The sequence below is a fragment of the Theropithecus gelada genome, chromosome 11, assembly GCF_003255815.1.
Source record: "Theropithecus gelada isolate Dixy chromosome 11, Tgel_1.0, whole genome shotgun sequence".
Lineage (NCBI taxonomy): Eukaryota > Metazoa > Chordata > Mammalia > Primates > Cercopithecidae > Theropithecus > Theropithecus gelada.
Genome location: NC_037679.1, coordinates 68,780,436 through 68,801,755, shown reverse-complemented (window position 1 = coordinate 68,801,755; position 21,320 = coordinate 68,780,436). Strand labels below are relative to the sequence as shown.

Below are 21,320 nucleotides of genomic sequence, written 5' to 3'. Positions count from 1 at the left end.
GGAAGGATTGCTTGAGCCCAGGAGCTCAAGATCAGCCTGGGCAACACAGCAAGACCTCATCTCTATGAAAAAGAAGAGAGAGAGAGGGAGAGAGAGAGAGAGACAGAGAGAGAGAAAAGCCAAGCATCATGATGCATGCCTGTAGTCCTAGCTACTTTGGAGGCTGAGGTGGGAGGATCACCTGAGCCCAGGACTTGGAGGCTGCAGTGAGCTGTGACTGTGCCATTGCATTCCAGCCTGGCCGACAGAGCAAGACCTTGTCTCAAAAAAATAAAAGTAAATAAATACAGTGCCATGGCCCCTAGTGCATGCAGAGTTCTGTTGGAAATATACCCAGGAATGGAATTTCTGGGTCACGGGGCAGATGCCGCTGCCCGGCTTCGGGAGGAAATGCCTGACCATTTACCTGTAAGACCATGCCCGGCTACACTCCCACCCGCAGAGCACAGGAGTTCCAGTGACCCCACAACCTGCCAGTGCTTGGTGTCATCTTTTATTCTGTCACCACTCTGGGGACATTCCTTCCTTCTAACCCTTTTATCCTCCCTGTGCCTCCCTTCCTCACCTGTGAAACGGGATGGTGACCCCCTGCCCACCTCATGGGCTGGTGACCCCCTGCCCACCTCATGGGCTGGTGAAGCGTGCTCCTATGTGAACAGGGCAGATGGGGCTTAGCACCAGAGCGAGCTGCTGTCTCTTGCTTCCCGGCCCCTCCCTGAGTCTACTGGTCACCTGCAAGGCCAGCGTGGCTGCTGCTGCCTTTTTAGTGAGCCATCCACGTGGGGCTGAAGGGTATGCTCTGTGCTGCAGGCTGTACCTAGTAGTGCCACTGTAAGTGGACACAACTGGCCCTGCCGTGGGGAAGGAGGGCCATGGCGGGCAGACTCCTGCCCCGATCCAAAGCCCCTCCCTGGTCCTGAGACATTCCCAAGGGTAGCCCACGGCTTTCCTGGGGCCGAGGGGGTGTGGAGAGTGGTGGTGGTGGAGTTCATGAGGCAGATGGAATGGCGCTGGGCAAGTAGTTTGCCCAGCTGAGCCTCAGTTTTCCCACCTGTAGAAAGGGGGTCATGATCATGCCAGGTCTGCAAGGTGGCCTCAAGGAATAGAGGCACCAGGGGGCTCAGTAAGGGGTGAGGTACATCACAGGTGCTTAGAGCTCATGACTCTCGGGGGGCTTGGGAGAGGAGCTTCACCACTCAGCCTCTACTTCCTCATCTGTGAAATGGGGTGATGCTGTTGCTAATACTACTTCCCAAGGTGGCTGGGAGGGTTTGACAGGTCACGCACGGTAGATGGCATTAACAAAAGCTGGCGTTCTGTGAGCGTTAGTATTAATACCCTCCCCGTCTGCCCAGAGAAAGGGCCCTCCCAGATAAGGAAGGGGCAGGGGGCTCACACCACCCTTCCAACGGGCACAGGTGGGACTGGCATTGCAGCAGGGATAAAGTGCGGACCGTGCTACCTCCCCACTGATCAGAAGGCCACAGGCCACGTCCTATCCTTCTAAAGCATCGTCCCTGACACCCTCGGGGCTCGTCCAAGTGAAACGGGATGGAGAGGAACAGGCAGTGGCGGGACATGGGGGTCCAGAGACAGCTTCCCAAAAGGAACGATATCCTGGTTAAGTCCTGGGCCACTGGTAGAAGGGGTGAAAAGGGAGGAGAGAAACAGATTTTAGGCAGAGTAAACAGCCCAGGCAACGGCCCTGGGAGGTAAGTAGTCTGGTGGAAACTGTAAATGACTCAGGAGGAGAGAGGAAGCCTGGGGCAGGCTTGCAGAGAGAAGCCCAAGAGAGGCAGCTGGCCCGGAGGGCTTCGAGCCAGAGCAGGGGGAGCCTCTTCGCTGCAGGACAGCGGCTCTCGCTGCACGGGGCACTCTGGCTGTGTGTAGAGACATGTGTGGCTGTCACAGCTAGGGGTAGAGGTGCTACTGGCATTGGGTGGGTCATGGCCTGGGATGCCGCTAAACATCCTACAATGCACAGGACAGCTCTGCCACAGAGAAGGGTCCAGTTCCAACTGTCAGCGGTACCAAGGGGGAGAAGCCCCGACCTGGGAACACTGGGCAGCCATGGGAGGTTTTAAGCAGGGTAAGGCATGGGCAGGCCTATGAGCCTAGGCAAATGAGCTTCCGTCAGCTTATTTGCCTCTGCCCTGGGGTGAACGGTGTGGTCTGACCTGGCCAGGGCAGCAGGGAGTGAAGAAATAGGTGGCTCTCCGTCCATCCGGCCTCGCTGGAGCTGGGCAAGTAGACCGGCCATGGCCCCCATCCTGACGCTGCCCGGGGCAGCCTCCTCCTAAGTGGCCTAAAATAAACTCGGTGTGGAGAATGGAAATGTCACTTTGGCCAACGGGGGAATCTTTCTCCGAGATTGGATTTAAACTACATTATACAAGCAATTTCATGGGCACTTAGCGCCACTTGGAGAGTCCCGCAAAAAAGGGACCAGCTCTTCATTTACCAGCCATAAATCAGCAGTTGCTATAATGAGCACAAAAATGTCACTTTTATGCAATTTTACAGATGAACAAAACTGGTGAAATTAACTGTGGTAACCTACTGGAGTCAGCAAAAGCAGCTGCCGGGGAAAAAAAATTGTATCTGTATGTATTTTTGTTCCTCTTAAACTCTCTTCCCAAGCAAGTTTCTGCCATTGTGGTGTGAAAACTCATTTGTCCTCACCATTATACTTTCATTTGGAGTTTATCTTGAGTATCCAATGAGCCACCAACTGTGAAAATGATTAAATCTACAAAATCTATCTAATGGATGGAATAAATTAGGTGTTTAAAACCTTAAGAAGAAGAAGAAAAATGCCTGTTCCTAGTCCCCATTCACTGAAAGAAGGGGCATTTTGCCCCCATGTGGTCAACAGGGCTCAGTGAGGGTGACCTGGTCCCTCTGCCATTCCACAGAGACTGCCATAACACAGAAGCTCATTTTGGTGAGTGTCTAGTTAATGTGCTAGGCTCCATGGCCATGGCTTTTCTTCTTCTTTTTTTTTTTTCTTTAAGACAGGGTCTCAGGGTAGAATGCAGTGGCACAGTCATAGCTCACTGCAGCCTCGACCTCCCAGGATCAAGTGATCCTGCTGCCTCAGTCTCCCAAGTAGCTGAGACTACAAGGGTGTGCCACTACACCTGGCTGATTTTTATATTTTTTGTAGAGATGGGGTCTCACCATGTTGCCCAGGCTGGTCTCAAACTCCTGGGCTCAAGTGACCCTCCCACCTTGGTGTCTCAAAGTGCTGGGATTACAGGTCAGCACTTTGAGATGCCACGGCGTCCAGCCTCCATGGCTTTTCTTCACGACTCTCGTTTGGAGGCCCCAACAACCTAGAGGTGGGAGATAGTCCCCGTTTTACTGATGAGGAAACAGACAAGTTATGACATTTGGCAGCTGGCCTCCATGATCTGCCACTCACACCAATGATTTTTATACTTCCTGGTATTCATGCCCTGTCCAGTCCCTGAGACCCACACTAAATAGGACTGACCTGTATAACTAGTATGATACTCTGGAGGTGAAAGAATATGACTTCCAGGGCTCAGTCATAAAAGTAGTTATGGCTTCCTCCTCACTCACTCTCTCAGACCACTTGTTCTGGGGGAAGCCACTGCTGTGTCAGGACACCGGAGCAGCCCATGGAGAAAGAGGCCCATGTGGCCATGAACTGCAGCCAAGAAGACCATGTGAGACTTCTTGGAAGTAGATCCTCCAGCCCCAGTCAGGCCTTCAGATGAGAGTGCAGCCCTGGCCAATGTCCTGACTGCAACCTCATGAGAGACCCTGAGCAGAACCACTCAGGCAAGCTGCTCCCGACTTCCTAAGCCACCGAAACCATGAGAGATATTAAGTGACTGTTGCTGCCTTAAGCCACTGAGTTTCGCTTGTCACACAGCAGTAGGTGACTCATGCAGGTCCCGCTGTACAGAGCAGGAAGTGGAAGTTCAGAGTTTCCCAAGAGCATGCAATCAGCAAAGGGTGGGGGTTTCTTCCACGTTGGAAGGTTCTGAGCCAAGAAGACAGAGATCTGACTGGGGTCTTCCTAAGACCCCTCAGGCTGCTGGCTGGAGAGGGGCCAAAGGAAGCCCTAGGAGCTGCCCAACTGCCGGCTCCAGGCAGAGTACCCATACCCAGGGGCCTTCAGAAGCAATGGGACTTGCTGGGCCCTAAACATGAGGTTCGAAAGGCCCTGGAGATGTGGGGGATATGGACGGGGCAGGCACATGGAAAGAGGCTGCTCCCACGTGCCTGTAGCTTACTACACCCTCACAGGCGCTCTCCTCTCTGGAAGGAGGTGGAACCAAGGCGTGAAGAAACAAGCCCCAAATGCTGACCGCAGCCCACCTGGGGAAGAGGGCGCGGGTTATGGGATGGCAGGGGGATTTTATTTCTCTGTGCTTTTCTGTAATTGCCAGTAGCCAGTGACTGAGTATTGATTTAGGATGTGGGGAGGGGTGCACAGCTCCCTGCCTTCCTCGGGTCCTGCCTGGAGCCTGGGGTAGTGCCCTTGGCAGCTGCATCAAAGCTCCTCTTACTCCTGTGGCCCCTTCTGGCTCCCCACCCGCCTTGGTGAGGCAGTTTCTACTCCTGGGAAGACAGAGGCCTGGGGGGCAGCCTTACAGCGCCTGGGGGTGGGGCTGCAGGTGGAATGTGGACTCTGAGCCATGGCTCTGGTTCAAATCCCAGCTCTGCCACACACTGGCTGTGTGGCCTTAGGCACACCACTGTCCGTCTCTGAGCTTTCATTTTCCCTCATGTGAAATGGGTGAATACTGCTGCTGACCTGGGAGGTTCTGTGAGAGCTGTTAAGAGCTGGCCTAGCTCAGTGCCTACCCTCAGTGGGCACATGTAGGGTTGGTGATGACTTCGTCAGAGCCCCCTCCACTGCCTCCAAGCTCCCAGCTGCCTCTTTCTGTAACGCCCTCCACTGAGCTCCTGCTTGTGTGAGTCTGAGCTGCTCAGGGTAGTATTCAAGGCCCTGGCCACCTGGCCCAGGCCTCCTTCCCACAGGCCCCTGGAGCCACACACGGCATCCCCAGCTTCCTCTCATATGCCACCCTCTGTTGACTATTCCCTCCAGGCCAGGCATTGTGCCAAACCCTCACGGCCTTGCCCTTGCGCAGTCCTCATGGCAGCCCCGTGCTTCAGAAGAGAAGGTCAGACGTTCAAGGAGTAGAGTGTCAAGCAGGGGGCACAAACAAATGCCTATAGAGGACAGATGGCAGGGACTGAGGTGGGCGGGGAGGGTGTGTCCTGTCCAGAGAAAATTCACATTTAAGCAGCGTTCAAATACCCAGCAGGGCCAACCACACACCAGGTGGGCGGGATGTGGCCCACAGGCCGCCAGTTTGAGACCTCTGGTGGCCGTGAGAGGATGTGTGAGCCAGGATTTGAGCCCAGGTCCTCCATCCCCCTGGCCTCTGCTCTCAGTCACTGGGCAGCGTCAGTACTGTGGCTTGGGCCCGTTCTCTCACACTGATGTGCCCTCTTCCCTCCATAACCGAAGCCTCATTGGTCCTTTAGGGTCTAACTGAAGCGCTACCTCCCCGTGCTGACTACCTGGACAGACTGCTCTCCCGGTCTGCATCTGTTTCCCCTGCCTGACGCCCCTATGCGAAGGGCCTCATCTGTGGGGCACAGCACCTGATCCAAAGTGGTGAATGTGGGACTGTTGGGGGGATGTTGTCTATGAGGCAGGGACCCAGCACTCCACCATGCACTGGTGCCCACTGGTGCGTGCTACACAGTAGGAGCTTGCGTTGTGTGCTGGGTAAATGCAGTAAGAGAAGTTGCCTACACACGCCTGGCCCACTGGCTCTCCTGACCCTCAGATCTCAGCCAAGGTGTCCCCCAGCCAGGCAGCCCCTGACGTGCCCTCGTAGGATCCCCATGCTGTAGCTGACGGTCGACTTTTATCCTGGTCTAGATTTGGAGACCTTCTAGGGCAGATCCTGTTTTTTCTCACCACCCTGACATCTAAATAACTGTGGCTGCCACCACCGAGGGTGCTTGGGAAGCGTCCCATAGATGGCGGCTCCAAGGCCAAAGAATCCCGTTCCCAGGCCTTTGAGAGGTTGCAGGGGCAGCCGCCAGGCAGCATCTGGGCTCGAATGTGCAGAAACCAGGGTGCTCCCCACTGTGTACTGGGCCACTCCTTCCCCTGCTCTGCCTCTGCCTGCTGTGGCCCCCATTAAAGACTTGTCGGGAAATGTAAAAGGCTGGCTGGGCTGGAAGTGCTGGATGAGCTGCCGCTGCCATTAAGTTAATGGTATGGGCCTTTTACAGGTGTGTTAAATAGATGCGGTTATTAACGAGTATATTAAGCCAATTAAAACCAGCCCTTTGAGTGGGATTTAATGTTGCTACAGGGAGACACGAGAGCAGGCCTCCAGAAGCTGAGGAGGGGGCAGGGCAGGCGGAGTGGGCTGGGGGTGTGCAGAGGGACCGTGGAGCAGTGAGGAGCTTGCACTGCAACACTGCACCACAGGGCCTGTGATATGGGACCCCGGGCACCTACCGCAGAGTGAGCCAGGCAGGGCCAGGCTGGGTCCAGGGAGAGGTGTGTCTGTTCTTCAGCCCTCATCACCCTGTGGGGTGCATTCTGGGGCTGCCCCCATTTGACAGATGAGCAGCTGAGGCTCAGAGAGGGCAAGTCACCTGTCCAAGGAGATGGGAGCGGCGGACAGGAGGCTTGGAGCTGAGTTCTGGCACCGGAGCTACCTCCTGGATCCCCCTGCGGTCCTAGGTTCCTACTGCTTCACTGGGCATGCCCCTGGAGAAGGGGTTCCCTTGGTGGACTTCAGCTTTCTGGACTGTAGGATGGAGCAAATTCTCGCCTTCCCATAGGAGAGGGGAGAGTGAAAGGTGTGCAAGCACACAGTAGGTGTTCACCCACTGTCGTTTCTTTCTCAAGCTGTTGCATGCTTTGTCTACTGCCTCCTTTGTGAGGGCGCAGGGTATTATCTGTGTTGAAATGGGGGAGCAAGGGGCATCCAGGGCTTCTCTAGGATGGAAGGGGTCCCTGGCACAGGGCCTGGCCCCAGCTCGTCGGGGGGAGCAGCTCCACATCTGCATTCCCCTTCGCTGCCACACTCTGCCCTTGGAGGTGGCAGCCTCCTGAATGCTCAATTAACGTGACACTAATTAGCTGGTGGCAGAGGCAGAATCCCTAATGAGGTCGCCCAGGAGAGGGGGCAGGGATGGCGGCTGGGCTAGGGCAGACACAGCTGTTCTCCAGCCTCTATGGGAGGGGCAGGAGTGGCTGCTCCATACCTTCCTGGCTGTCCCAGGGACCCTGCCTCAGCCCAATGACTGGGGCGGTAGCCTGAGGGCTCCTGAGGTCAGCCACAGGTGTGAATCCACGTGCCCCAGTGACCAGCCAGGGAACCTCAGGAAAGTGACTGCAGCTCTCCTGATGTCTGTTTCCCCTGAGGGCAGGGGAATGGAGATGAAATGACAGAATGCATGTCAGTCAGCCTGGTACAGGTGCTCAGAAAAGGCTAGCCACCTTCCTTCTAGCTCTTTCTGGGCCAGAAATGGCAATGGAGGGTAGCAGGGAACAATGAGCCCTGTACAAAGGACTCTGCCTCTCGTTCTCTAACATGTGCACACATGCAAGCTACATACATGTGCTGAGGTGCTCACATGTGTGCCCAGACATTCAGGGACACCCTCAACATACAAAGACAGTCAGGTGCTCTAGGCACACGTTTATCCACACACAACTTCTATACCCCACAGCCCAGAAGCAGCCAAGGTAGCCCTGCAGGTGGGGCTGGGGACACTTTAATCCCTCTCTAGCCTGACTTTCTTGATACTCCCATGTTCCTCAGTTTCCCTTGCCCACTCCCTAGCAGGGCTCTGTCTTTGGGAGCCCACACCTTACTCTCTGCCTGCACCCAAGGCTCCAGATTTGTCTGTGTTTCCTGTCTTGTCCTGATGTTGCTGCCTGTCCTTTTGCCTTTAGCCTGGCCTCATCTCTACCTTCCTCCAGACATAGACCTACTCCTGTCTGTCTCCAACCATATATGTGTTGTTCTGACTCACCTACCTGTCCCGTTCCCTCCCCACCACTGGCTCTCTGCCTGTTCCCATCACTGTCTTTCTGCAGCCACATCCGTGGCTCTCTATTCTGGACACTGGTTCATTATAAGTGTTGCAGACACCCACTCGCAATTTGTGGCTTGTCTTTTTTTTCTCTCATTTTGGAAATCCTTTCTATCCTGGGGATTATATTCTCCATCATTTTCATCGAAGAATGATATGGTTTCGCTTTCCAAAAGTTAGATTTCTAGTCTGCCTGGGATTCCTTTTTGGGTATGGTGTGAGGTAGGGCTCCTCTGTCACTTATTCCCTATGGATAACCACTTGTCCCAGCATGGCATTTGTCTCCCCAGTGATCTGCAATCCCTGCTTTGTCTCCTGGTCCTTGTGCTGATCCCACTGTCTCAACTTTAAGCTGTAACAGGACAAGCCCCTTCCCCAACCCTGATACTTCTTTCTCAAAAGTGCCTTGGCCATTTTTGGTCCCTTTGTTTTTATCAATTAAGTCAGCTTTTGAGTTACACACACATAAATGCTCAAGATATAGGGATTGGATTGAACTTCTTCCATTTGAATCTCTGTCTATATGCATGACATATTTCTAAGTTTATTTAGGTTTTTAAAAAATACCACTGAATAAACTTATCTTCTCCATAAAGGCCATTTGCCTCTTTTGTCAGAGTTTCATAATTTAGAGGAAATGGACAAATTCCTAGAAAGGCATCAACTACCAAGACTAACTTAAGAAATAGAAAATCTGAATAGACCTATAACAAGTAAAGAGATTGAATTAGCAATCAAAACACTACCCACAATGAAAAGCCCAGACCTAGATGGCCTCATGGGTGAATTCTACCAAGCATTTAAATAAGAATTAATTATTCACAACCTCTTCCATTAAAAAAAGAGAAGACACTTCCAAATGAATTCTGTAAGACCAGTATTATCCTAATTCTAAAACCAAACAAAGATATTACACACAAAAAACTATAGACCTATAGCCATTATGAATACAGATGCAAAAACCAACAAAATACTAGCAAAACTAAATCCAGCCACTTAGAAAAAGGATTATATACCATGACCAAGTGGGATTTATCCCAGGAATGCAAGGTTAGTTCAACATCCAAAAATCAATTAATGTTAATACCATATTGACAGAAGGACAACTACCACATGTTCATCCCAGTAGACACAGAGCATTTGCCAAATCAATATCCCTCATGATAAAAATATTCAAAAAACTATGAAAACTACATAGTTAACATGACACTTCATGGTAAAAGACTGAATTCTTTCTCTCTACAATCAGGAATAAGACAAAGTATCTTTCCACTCCTATTCAACATTGTAATAAAAGTTTTTGCCAGAGCAATTAGACAAAAAAAAAGCATTCATATTAGAAAGAAGTAAAACCATCTCTAGTCACAGATGACATTATCTTGTATACAGGATAGCCGAAGAAATTCACTAAAAAACTATTAGAATAAAGAAGTTCAGCAAGGTTACAGGATACAAGATCAATATACAAAAATCAACAGTTTCTATATACTCACAATGAACGATCCAAAAATTTAAAAAATTCCAATTACAACAGCATCAAAAAGAATACTGAGGAATAAATTTAATGAAAGAGCAAAACTCAAAATCTGAAAACTGTAAAATATTGTTGAAAGAAATAAATGGAAACACCCTATGTTCATGGATTGGAAGACAATAATAAGACAGCAATATTCTCTAAGTTGACCCATAAATCCAATGCAAATCTCTATCAAAACCTCAGCTGGCTTCTTTGCAGAACTTGACAAGCTGAGACTACACTTCATGGGACTCAGAATAGCCAAAACAATCTTGAAGGAGGAGGACAAAGTTGGAGGATTTACACTTTCTGATTTCAAAACTTAATACAAAGCTGCAGGAATCAAGACAGTGTGGTACTGGCATAAAGATGGATATATAGATCAATGGAATAGAAAATCCAGAAATAGGCCAGGCGCGGTGGCTCACGCCTGTAATCCCAGCACTTTGGGAGGCCGAGGTGGGCAGATCATGAGGTCAGGAGATCAAGACTATCCTGGCTAACATGGTGTAACTCCGTCTCTACTAAAAAAAAAATACAAAAAATTAGTCAGGCGTGGCGGCAGGCGCCTGTAATCCCAGCTACTCGGGAGGCTGAGGCAGGAGAATGCATGAACCCGGGAGGTGGAGCTTTCAGTGAGCCAAGATGGCGCCACTTAACTCCAGCCTGGGCGACAGAGAGAGACTCCGTTTGGGAGGCCGAGATGGGCGGATCACGAGGTCAGGAGATCGAGACCATCCTGGCTAACACGGTGAAACCCTGTCTCTACTAAGAAATACAAAAAATAGCCGGGCGAGGTGGCAGCGCCTGTAGTCCCAGCTACTCGGGAGGCTGAGGCAGGAGAATGGCGGGAACCCGGGGGGCGGAGCTTGCAGTGAGCTGAGATCCGGCCACTGCACTCCAGCCTGGGCGACAGAGCGAGACTCCGTCTCAAAAAAAAAAAAAAAAAAAAAGAAAAAAGAAAATCCAGAAATAAACCCTTACATTTATGGTCAATTGATTTTCACAAGGGAGCCAAAACAACGCAGTAGGAGAAAGACTGATCTCTTCAACAAATGGTGTTGGGACAGCTAGATATCAATATGCAAAAGAATGAAGTTGGATACTTTCCTCATGATGTACACAAAACTTAAAATGAATTACAGGCCAGGCACAGTGGCTCACACCTCTAATCCCAGCACTTTGGGAGGGCGAGGCGGGCAGATCACCTGAGGTGGGGAATTCGAGACCAGCCTGACCAACATGGAGAAACCCTGTCTCTAAAAATACAAAATTAGCTGGGCATGGTGGCGCATGCCTGTAATCCCAACTACTTGGGAGGCTGAGGCAGGAAGGTTGCGGTGAGCTGAGATTGCGCCATTCACTCCAGCCTGGGCAACAACAGCAAAACTCCATCTCAAAAAAAAAAAAAAAAAGAATTACAGACCTAAATGAAAGAGCTAAAATGACCCTGGGATATGCAAAGCCTTCTTACCAAAAATACAAGTGACCAAAGATATCCTGACATCATCAAAATTCAAAACTTTTGTGCTTCAAAGGATACCACAAAGAAAGTGAAGACAACTCCAGACTGGGAGAAACTATTTGCAGATCACGTGCCTGATATGGGACTTGTATCTAGAATACATGAAGAAGTTTTACAACTTCATAAAAAGACAAATTGCTGAATCAAAAAATGGACAGGCTAAGCACAGTGGCTCATGCCTGTAATCCCAGTGCTTTGGGAGGCTGAGGCAGGAGGGTCACTTGAGGCAGGAGTTTAAGACCAGCCTGGGTAACATAGTGAGACCCCATCCCTACTAAACATTAAAAAATTATCTGAGCATGGTGGCATGAGCTTGTAGTCCCAGCTACTCAGGAGGCTGAGGTGGGAGAATCACTGGAGCCCAGGAGGTCGAGGCTGTAGCAAGCCATGACCACGCCACTGCCCAGTCAGGGTGACAGCAAGACCCTGTTTCAAAAAAGAAAGAGTCCCAAACTACTGCCTTGTGGGCCAAATCTGGCCTGCTGCCTGCTTTTGTAAATAAAGTCTTATTGGAACACAGTTAAACCCATTCATTTATGTATGTCTGTGGCTGTATTCCTGCAAGAACTGGAGTGTTAATAAATTACAAAAGAAACTGTATGGCCCGCGAAGCTGAAAATATCTGCTCTTCACAGAAAATGTTTGCCAGCCTCTGCTGTCAAGGAGTACAGTTGTGTTAGTATGTTGATCTTATGTTGCTAACGTCTTATTCTCTTGGGTTTTCTTTTTTTTTCTTTTTTTAGAGACAGGGTCTCAATATGCTGGCCACGCTGATCTCTTGAACTCCTCCTGTGTAGCTGGGACTACTGCAACTGGGTTCTTGGGTTTTTCTATGCAGATAATTTTACTCCTTTCTAATCTTTATACTACCTTTTAATTTACGTGTCCTCGCTTATCTGTGCTGGCCACAGCCTCTGTGCAGTGTGTGGACAAGCAGTGATTTGGATCTTTGTCTCCCTCTGATTTTATCAAACCTCGAGTTTGTTTGTAGTGGATCGTGGTTGGACTCTGGTAAATGAAGGAGGTTGACTTCCTTCCTAGTTGGCTCGGAGCTTAGCTTTAGTTGTTAAATCCTAAACAGGGATGAGATCTATCTGGCCCGCTCCCGGCCCTTCATCTCCGAGCCTCTGTCCTCTTGCACGCTTGGTACCCGCGGCAGGGGGCGGCCCCAGACCTTCCTTCCATCCCTCAAGCTGCACTCAGCAACAGCTACATAACTGAATCTGCTGTGCGGCCCTAGATTTATTTTTAATTTCATTGGAATTTTAAATTGCTTTGTTTCTTCCGTCTTTTATTAGCATGAGTGGAAGCAGTGGCACCTGCAGGAATGCTGGTGGACGGCGGTTCACTTGGGCAGTAGCTCCAGCCTGTCAGTGTCCTGAGGATCTGTAGGGTGGGGGTGGGGTGAGGGTGGGAATTGGGGAAGAGCTGCTCCCTGATCCTCTTGGATGACAAGCCCTTCAAAGCTTCTCATCTATCATGAGCAATATGGGTGGCGGAGTTTCTTGCCCCCTTGTGGGCATGGATATTGAGGGAAAGAGGCTCCTGCCCCTGGGATGGGGGCAGGTGAGGTGTCTGGGTCAGCTGCTAAGCCCTGCAGGGTCCCCTCCTTCCATTCCTGTCTCCATATCACAGCAAAGGAAACTGAGGCACAGTCACTAACTTGTCCAAGACCATACATACACACCCCCATCAGGGCATAGCCCGTATTTGACCCCTAGACAGTCCCAAAGCTTGTGCCCTATTCACGGGGATGGGGCAGCATGGGCACGCTACCCTCAGCCACAGAAGAGCAGCCTGGGGCACAGAGAGGCCACATCACTTACCCAAGGTCCAGCTGAGGAGGGTGGGTGCTCATGTCTGCCTCCTGGGACAGCTGCCTTGGCTCCACCCTCCTTGGGACCCTTGGACAGGGACGAGGCCCAGTCCCTGAGTACCCCCATCTCACGGCCAGCCCCCATGGTGCCCCTCTGGGGCTTCTGCACAGCCTGTATTTTTGGCAGTGTGTGACTCAAAGTTTGCATATTAACTCCATAATGGGAAAGTCAAATATTTATTAATTAGTGGGGAAGGCCCTGAGCAGTTGAGATCCACAGGCTGCTGGCCCAGGGGTAGGCAGGTTCCTTTGTTTTTCTGCAGGTCATTTTTTCCAGTCACCTAGGATAGGCCACGACAGCCTGCTGCCCAAACTCCCGGACCCACAGCTCACTGCAAACCACCTCCTCTGGCCCATCTGACCTTGGATCCCAGATAAGTGAACTGTGGCTCTTTCTGGTTCCCTGGCCATTTCTCAGCATACAGCCAGACCTCATCACAAGCTACTCTGATCCCTGTTTTACGGGAAAAGGGAGACAGGGGTCTCAGACTGGACCACCTCGTCCCCCTCAACCAAGCTTTTGACATTATCATCACAGACAGCCAGAGCTGGGTGGCTTCTTAGGTCCACCTCATCTGAGCCCTTGTTTTACACAGGGAGAAGGCCGAACCCACTCATCCAAGATCATTTCGCCCATAGCCTGGTCGAGAACTTTCTCCCTTGGTTGAAAACACAGCATGACCCCAGGTCTGGTCACAAAGCCCTTCCTGTCTTGGTTCTGTCCAGGGACAACAGGGACAAGAGGAGAGATCTGGGCCCCTATCACCCAACAACCATGCCTAGGAGGAAAGGGCAGGAGCCTCCTTGGCTTAGCATCCAGGCACTGATTGGCAGCAGCAGGGCACCCAATTCAATTAGCTGCTTATCTCTCTTCCTGCCTTCCTGTTTCCTGTGCTCTTCAATTATAGGCAGAATCACTGTCTTTTCCAATAAGTGAAGAGATGTCAAAGGATCTGAATGGGCGGGGGAGGCAGGATGTCCTTGGTGATCATCCACACTCTCCTGTTCCGGCCTCGGAGCAGAAAGAAAGGGCCAGCACAGGTCATCAGGCCCAGCCCCTCCTCTAGCCATCTGGTAGCAGAGGGCAGGGAGTCTTGACAGCTGGACAGTAGCAATCAAAGGTTAAAAGGCACAGACCCTTTGAGACAGTCCAGCCGGAATTTTTTTTTGCACGGATGCACATGTACAAAGATGTTCATTACAGGAATGTTTAGAATAGTGAGAGACTAGAAACAACCTAAATGTCCATCAAGGAAGGGCTGGTTAAATGTTACCATTTTTTATTCCTGCAGTGGAATACAGTGTAGCTGCTAAACCCCTGAACAAAACAGAACAGGCTGCCAATAGTAGCAGAGATCAAGTAGGGCTAAGAAGCAGAAAAAAGGGCCACACTGCAGATTTCAAAGTCAGCAGTGAACACTTTCCAAAAGTGAGGGGCATGCCCTGAGTACCAAATCTAAACCCCTTATTTGAAGCAGTGAAAGTAGGGGTTTGTCAGCTGGTGACAGGCTCTTCCCTTAGACCTACTTGGTTTAGAAGAGAAAAATAGGTGGGGTTACAAACCATATTTGCAGGAACCTGGGTCTGAGGAAAAAGAGGATAAATGAGCACACATACGGAAATTTTTAGTTAGCTCAGGACAGGGCCTTGCTCTTCCCTAAGCTGAAAATGGACTGGCAAAAACTCATTTCCTCCTACGTAATCTAAATCGAACCAGCATAGGGCCTAATAAAAATAATCTAAATTGAACCAGCATAGGACCTAATAAAAAATAGACTAAAAAATGAAAGCAAGGAAAAGCATAAGTAAATTCATGGTTGGCCAAAAACACTTCTCATCAGAAGGATATAGTCACAGAAGAGATGAAGATCATAGATAAGTATTTTATCAAGAAGGAAAAAATAGGCCGGGTGCGGTGGCTCAAGCCTGTAATCCCAGCACTTTGGGAGGCCGAGGCGGGCGGATCACGAGGTCAGGAGATCGAGACCATCCTGGCTAACCCGGTGAAACCCTGTCTCTACTAAAAAATACAAAAAACTAGCCAGGCAAGGTGGGCGCCTGTAGTCCCAGCTACTCAGAGGCTGAGGCGGGAGAATGGCGTAAACCTGGGAGGCAGAGCTTGCAGTGAGCTGAGATCCGGCCACTGCACTCCAGCCTGGGCGACAGAGTGAGACTCCGTCTCAAAAAAAACCCCAAAAAACTAATAATCCATAATTGATTTATTTGCTGAGAGATCTTAGATATATCATACTTCTTGTTATTCTGTACCTGAACAAAATAGATGGGAANAAAAAAAAAAAAAAGGTGCAGAAAACGTAGGGAAAAAAGTGAGCAACATAAAATGAATCAGAAAGGTCTAATCAGAAAAAGCTACATAGGGAAGATAGGTGAAAGATAGCCAATATGTGCTTAACTGGAGTCCCCAAGGAAGGAAACTAAAATATAAGCCTCAGATCTGCATGCTGAAAGGGCACAGTACTGTGTTCCAGGGAAAATAGACTCTATATGGTCAACTCCAAGACACATCCTCGTCAAGTAACTGTACATGAAAGATACAGAAAGATCGAAATCAAATAGATGTGGGAAAATCAATCCTCAGCTTCTCCATGGCAACATGCAATATTAGAAGACAGTAGAACAAAACCCACAAAATCCTCAAGCAAACAAAGTGAACCAGGAACTTGCTTTTTTTTATAACTCACTCAAGTAGACCATTCTGAATGTGCAGAAACTCCAGGGGTATTGTTCGCATGAGGCCTTCTTAAGGAATATACTAGAGGACCAACTTCAGACAATGGGTGAACCAAGGCAAAAGATTTGGTAGTGAGCACTATTCTTATTAAAGAAACAAATGTGGGGATTGTGGTGACATACCAGATGCTCTGTTATAAGCCCTGAGAATACAGTAATAGCATTGCTAAAAACAAACGAGAAAGGAAGGAGGAAAGAAGGGGACAGGATTATAAGTAGACTGATATCCTAGTCTTTATGTCGAACTCCTGGCTTCAAGTGATCCGCCCACCTTGGCCTCCCAAAGTGCTGGGACTGCAGGTGTGAACCACTGTGCCCAGCCTGATATCCTCATCTTTAATAGCTGGAATCAAAAGATATCATTAAAACTGATGTTAGATAATAGAGGTTTGAAAATATGAAGTGAACTCTACAAAAATGTTGTGGAGAGAAAAAGAAAATCTACCAATTTCATTGTTTTATTCCTCTTAGGGAAAATAATAGATACTATTCTAAAGAAATAGAGAATTAATGGCCAGGCGCGGTGGCTCAAGCCTGTAATCCCAGCACTTTGGGAGGCCGAGATGGGCGGATCACGAGGTCAGGAGATCGAGACCATCCTGGCTAACATGGTGAAACCCCGTCTCTACTAAAAAAAAATACAAAAAACTAGCCAGGCAAGGTGGCGGGCGCCTGTAGTCCCAACTACTTGGGAGACTGAGGCAGGAGAATGGCGTGAACGCGGGAGGCAGAGCTTGCAGTGAGCTGAGATCCGGCCACTGCACTCCAGCCTGGGTGACACAGCGAGACTCCGTCTCAAAAAAAAAAAAAAAAATAGAGAATTAAAGAATAGTTATACCACTAGAAAAAAGCCACTAACCTTCCTTATGATTAGTAGGTACACAAAACAAAGCAGAGAACACAAATCACACGGTTAAAGACTTTTTAGGACAATTTAAATAAAGCACAAATGACTGAACTAAGACCAGACATGTGTCATATCAATAAATGTAAATGGCCTAACTCTCCTATTAAAAGAAAAAAAGGGCATTCAGACTGGACCACAAAGCTTAATCCAACTCTATAGTATATGAGTCACATCTAAACAAAGTAATTCAGAAAAGTTGAAATAAAAGGATTGGCAAAGGTTTTAAGAAAAATGTGAATTTAAAAGGCAGAGATTACCATTTTAATAGATAAAATTGAATCCTGGACTTTTTGGCCTGGATTCAATTTTACCTCTTAGGATATAATTCACTATGAAGATTTAAGGTTATTAATATCTATGCATTAAATAACATTGCATCACCATTCAAAAAGCCAAAGATACAGGTGCTACAAGAAGACATAGACAGGAACATGTTAGCAGTAGGTGTCTAGTTCCTTTCTCTATCCATGACAGTTAAGTAAGGATATAGAAAACCTAATAGCCTAATTAATGGGAGATAAAATTGGTATACACCAAACTGAATCCTGAAAACAAAGTGACTTTTTAAGTCCCCATAAAAAAATCCACAAAGCTTACAACAATTACCATAGGTTATATCATGAAGAAAGTTTCAAAAAATTCCTAAAAAGTAGAAATAGTAGGTAAGATTCTCTGATCATAAAAACACTACCACCACCCTAGAAGTAAAACACAAGGCTGGGCACAGTGGCTCACGCCCATAATCCCAGTACTTTGGGAGGCTGAGATGGGCGAATCACCTGAGGCCAGGAGTTCGAGACCAGACTGACCAACATGGAGAAACCCCATCTCCACTAAAAATACAAAATTAGCCGGGCATCATGGCAGGAGCCTGTAATCCCAGCTACTCGGGAGGCTGAGGCAGGAGAACCACTTGAATCCAGGAGGCGGAGGTTGCAGTGAGCCGAGATCATGCCATTGCACTCCAGCCTGGGCAACAAGAGCGAAACTCCATCTCAAAACAAACAACAAACAAAAAAACACACAAAACACCTACTATTTGAGTGGATGTGTGGGACTCAAATGAGTCTTAGGTTAAAATTTAAAATATCTAGAAAATAATAATAATGAAAATACTACATACAATTCAGCAGTGCTCAGAGCCTTGTAGCCTGAATTTTTCCTTTTTTTAAAAAAATTAATGTAAAAATGTAACTCTCTAAGGGAAAAAAACTAAAAGCAGAAAGGTTTTAATAAAGATAAAAGCATAAATTAATGAGTTAGAAACCAGAAAAGGATAATTACTAATAAATAAATCCTAAAGATGAATCTTTGGGGAAAGGGGATAGATAGTATCATTAGCTAACTAACCTAATGAAGAAAAACAGGAAAAAGAGCACAAAATATACAATATAAGAAATAAGGGTGAACTCATCACTTAAGAGTTGTAAAAATTATTTAGTTCAAACTAATGCAAGTCAATCTGAAGACCTGGATAAAATGGATACTTTTCTAGAGAAACATAATTTACTAAAGTCATTCAAAAAGCAGTAGAACAATCAAACTAATTATTAGTGAAGAAATAGCATTATCAAAGAGCTACCCACTCACCCCAAATAACTGCACTAGCCCAAACAGGTTCATGGAGGATCAACCAAACTTTTAAGAACAGATAATTCCATGTCTATTTAAACTGTTCAAAGCAAAGAGAAAGAAGGAAAGCCTCTATTTTCTTCATGATGTGAGTGCAACATAGGAAAACCCAAACAAAATTGTTCCAAAAAAAGAAAACCAAAGAACAATCTCTTTGACGAGACTGAGGCAAAAATCCTAAATAACAAATCCAATCCAGCAGTATATTATAAAGAAATGTTTACCATGACCAACCGGGGTTTAATTTGGAATGCAAGGATAGTTCAATATTAAGAAATCTATTATTCATATTAATTCACAAATGGGAAAAAATGTGATCATAAACACTGAAAAGTCTTTCGGCAAAGTTCACCTTCCATTCTTGATTTTTAAAATCCTCAACAAAACAGGAATAGATGGAGACTTATTTAACCTGATAAACTATCTGCCCCAAAGCCAGAATTTGCTTAATGGGAAAATCTAGAAGCTACAAAGCAAGAATGTCTATTATCACCACTATTATTGTTTCATAGTTCCAGAAATAGTAGCCAACTATTAAATAAATTAAGGTATAAAACAAAATAGGGGGTAAATTCATCATTTGTAAACCATATGATAGAATAACTGGAAAACCCAAGCACCTAAATTGAAAAACTGTTAGGAACAATAAAAGAATTCAGTAAGGTGGCAGAACTTAACAGCCTTCATATAAGCAACCTTCATTTGTGGAAGACAAGACTAGCTAAAAAAGCTAAACTATCCAGAAATAAACTTAACCAAACAATGTGCAAGATTTCAACCAGGCAAATGTTAAAACATTCCTGAGAGACATGAAAGAGAAGTGTATCATGTTTTGGTGGGAAAGGCAGCATCATAAAAGTGTCATTTCTTCCTAAATTCATCTGTAAATGTAATGCAATCCCGGTAGAAACACAAATAGGATTATTGTTTTGACCTAGATAAATTGATTCTATAGTTCAGACAGGAAAATAATAAAAGAGCCAAGGAAATTTGGGTAGAGGGTGAGAACAAGGAGCAACAACCTCTACCAAATACTAAAATGTACTACATGGCTGGGCACGGTGGCTCATGACTGTAATCCCACCACTTTGGGAGGCTAAGGTGGGCGGATCACCTGAAATCAGGAGTTCAAGGCCAGCCTGGCCAACATGGTGAAACCCTATCTCCACTAAAAAATACAAAAATTAGCCAAGTGTGGTGGTGCGTGCCTGTAATCCCAGCTATTCGGGAGGCTGAGGCAGGAGAATCGCTTGAACCTGGCAGGCGGAGGCTGCAGTGAGCCAAGATTGTGCCACTGCACTCCAGTCTGGGAGACAGCAAGACTCTGTCTCAAAAAAAAAAAAAAAAAAAAGTATTACAGGTTGAACACCCCAAATCTAAAATCCAAAGTGCTCCCAAATCTGCAAGTTTTTGACTGCTGACATGGCATTCAAAGGAAATGCTCATTGGAGCATTTAAGATGCTCAACTGGTATAATGCAGATTTTCCAAAATTCAAAACACTTTGGTCTCAAGCATTTCCGATAAGGGCTACTCAACCTGGATATATACATGCTGCAACACAGATGAACTTATGTTATTCTAAGTGGAAAAAGTCAGTCACTAGTCCAGAATAGGGAAATTGTAGAGAAAGGGGAGGGGGTTGGTGGGGAGAGATGAAGTGACTACTGATGGGTGTCGGTTTTCTTCTTGAGGTGATGAAAATGTTCTAAAATTGACTGTGATGATGGCTGCATAATGCTGTGAATATACTAAAAATCATTGAATTGTACACTCCAAATTGGTGAATGGTATATGAATTATATTTCAATAAGGCTTTTTAAAACAACATAATAATTAAAACAGTATTGCACTGATACTTGAATGTATTTGGATCCATACCTCACACTTTGTACCCAATAAAATATAGGTCATACAGAGATCATACCTTTTTTTTTTTTTTTTTTGGAGACCAAGTCTCACTCTGTCACCCAGGTTGGAGTGCAGTGGAGCTATCATGGCTTACTGCAACCTCTGCCTCCTGGGTTCAAGCGATTCTCCTGCCTCAGCCTCCCGAGCAGCTGGGATTACAGGCGTGTGCCACCATGCCTGGCTAATTTTTGTATTTTTAGTAGAGATGGGGTATCACTATATTGGCCAGGCTGGTCTCAAACTCCTGACCTCAGGTGATCCGCCTGCCTTGGCCTCCCAAAGTTCTAGGATTACAGGTATGAGCCACCACGCCAGTCCTCATACATTTCTTAAAAACCATCAAAGGCCGGGCGCGGTGGCTCAAGCCTGTAATCCCAGCATTTTGGGAGGCCGAGACGGGCGGATCACAAGGTCAGGAGATCGAGACCATCCTGGCTAACACGGTGAAACCCCATCTCTATTAAAAAAAAATACAAAACACTAGCCGGGCGAGGTGGCGGGCGCCTGTAGTCCCAGCTACTCGCGAGGCTGAGGCAGGAGAATGGCGTAAACCTGGGAGGTGGAGCTTGCAGTGAGCTGAGATCCGGTCACTACACTCCAGCCTGGGCGACAGAGCGAGACTCTGTCTCAAAAAAAAAAAAAAAAAAAAAAAAAAACCATCAAAGATCTATAAGAAACCTGGGGGAATTAAAAAATAATAATCTCAGCCTGAGGAAGGACTTTCTAAGTATGATCCGAATTTTGCTTTCTAAGTAAAATCCAAAGGCCATAAAAGGATAAGTCTCGCTTCCCCAACAAAACTCCTCCATGGCAGAATCAAAAACAACCAATTTGGGGAAAACATCTTCAAGTCATAGCACAGACAGAGGTAGGATTCCATCACATACAAATATACAAATAGCTCCTACAAATCAAAAAGGACAAAAACCACGCCCCACCCCCCCAAGAAAAAGGAGCCAAGGAGATAAGTAGATTAGTCAAAGGAAAAACAAATGGCATAGACACAAAAAGATACTCAACCTCATTCATATAAAACTAAGTTAAAACTACACTGTAGCCAGGTGCAGTGGCTCACGCCTGTAATCTCAGCT

The 21,320-nt window shown here is 47.3% G+C and overlaps 1 protein-coding gene and 1 long non-coding RNA gene across 2 annotated transcripts in view; one reads left to right on the top strand and one right to left on the bottom strand.

Moving 5' to 3' along the window:
* Positions 1–21,320, bottom strand: part of FAM222A (family with sequence similarity 222 member A) — a 55,956-nt gene that overhangs the window by 3,380 nt on the left and 31,256 nt on the right. The window lies entirely within an intron of this gene.
* The window catches only part of LOC112634587, a 39,446-nt gene that overhangs the window by 6,334 nt on the left and 11,792 nt on the right, over positions 1–21,320 (top strand). The window lies entirely within an intron of this gene.